This window comes from Danio aesculapii, chromosome 6 (genome assembly GCF_903798145.1).
Source record: "Danio aesculapii chromosome 6, fDanAes4.1, whole genome shotgun sequence".
In the NCBI taxonomy this organism is placed as follows: domain Eukaryota; kingdom Metazoa; phylum Chordata; class Actinopteri; order Cypriniformes; family Danionidae; genus Danio; species Danio aesculapii.
Window position 1 is genome coordinate 357,977 of NC_079440.1, and position 1,849 is coordinate 359,825.

The window sequence follows — 1,849 nt, forward strand, 5'->3', positions numbered from 1 at the left end:
GGGAGAAAACCATCCAGTAGGAGGCAGCAGGCTGATGAGTGTCTCGAACCTGAACTATCGGCTCAGTGAACTCTACGGTGAACACAGACACTTGTCAATCAATCAAGAGTTTTGCTGATGATTCTTTTGGTAATGGTAATAAATTAAAGTAGGGGTGCCTGATGAGATACTGACGGTTTGACAGGATGGTCTAAAACCCACAGGTCACACCACTAAAGAGAATCAGAGGATTAGGCATTTCAGAAGCGTTCCTGGCACATCTGCTGTGATCACAGTGTGCAGTGATGGAGACGGTGCGCTGCTCACTGTGGACAGAGCGACCAGAGTTTCAGCCCTGGCTTGTACAGAAAGCCAGAAATTGTGGCATAATGTTTTTATTACTACTTTTATTCATTTTCATGATCAACTCAACACATTTATTCACAAACATGTCATCTTCTTGTTAGATGTTACAATAAACAGAGCCAAAACACACTTTACATAACTATAGGTGCTGCACACTGGATTCAAACACGAATCACTCCCCTACATTCCCTGAGCAATACCTGAGAATGACCACCAGGTGTCACTGTAGAGACACACTGACCCCTGACTATTAGTTGTTTTTAGTGTACAGTCATGAACTAAACTAGTAAATTATTCACAATGTTTCTGAGCCTTTTATGGTACAAAGAGTTTACAGAGCTAGTAAGAGCTAGTAGACAACCTAAAAGTCCCACTTCAGACTAAACTAGTAACTACATCTTGTGCAACAGTACTCGGCGCTGTCATTATAATCAGTGTAGCACCACAGTACGTTCACCACAGTAGCCACATTCAGTGCTGGTCTGATGCTCTGGGCTGCAGCGTGGCTGGTGTTCTCCATGTTGAGCTCAGGTGTGTGTTTCTGCATCAGTATATTCTGCTGTCAGCTCTGCTCCTCGTCAGCGGAGCGCTGCAGTGACCTGTGTGTCCAGCGCTGGTCTTGCACCAATAGTAGCCATCACCATATGTGGCACACGGTTGGTCATGTCTGCACCACTGTCCATCAGCCGTGATGAGCGAATACCGTGGTGAAAACCTGATCAGCTGCGTGTCAAAGTAACACCTGCAATCCAGCTGTTGGTCATGGTACAGACAGGCAGAGGAGCAGCTGGGCTTGGGTTCGAGTCCAGTGTGACATACACCAACCTTCAGACTCATACCAGCTGACGCAGAGCGACCCGTCAGCTGCAGTGTTCTGCTTCTCTGACACCAGCAGACATTCGACAGCGTCTGACCACACTTCTCTCTGTATGAGCCTCCTCATAAAGGAGTTAGCACGAGACACAACAGCAGTTATCAGACAAGCTCTTCCAGAGAGAGTCTTCAGTTCATCTGTCACAGTGAAGTATGAGATCAAACTGTCGAAGGCTAGTCTTATGGTCATCTCCTTCTCTTTAGCTCTCTTTGAGGATGTGCTGTCATCGCTGATGGTCCACTTCAGTGCATTATACTTGCTCTGCGTGATGGAGCTCATCTCCACTACTTGATTTTCTGGCTGATTGATTAATTTCTGAAACACACTAATAAATAAACAGACATTTACACTCCTGAAACTGCAGTGATTGACCAGATCAAACTATAATCCAAGACTGAAACTGGTTTATGTGTGATGTTTATTACAGTTTACAGCAGTTATTCAGTGGAGGCGGGGACTAATCTGCATATTGATGAGCACACACTTAATGAGGTTAGGCTGACATTACAGCCGTTTGCAGACATGAAGACTTTATTCTCAAAAGAATTATATCAGACTCAGTCTCAAATTTATTATCCCGTTAGGGAAACTAAAATTGCAGCAAGGTGCCGTAACACAGGCAACATGTGT

At 44.8% G+C, this 1,849-nt stretch overlaps 1 pseudogene; it reads right to left on the bottom strand.

Moving 5' to 3' along the window:
* Positions 1-730: 730 nt before the first annotated feature.
* LOC130230269 (uncharacterized) lies at positions 731-1,498 on the bottom strand (annotated as a pseudogene).
* Positions 1,499-1,849: the final 351 nt, after the last annotated feature.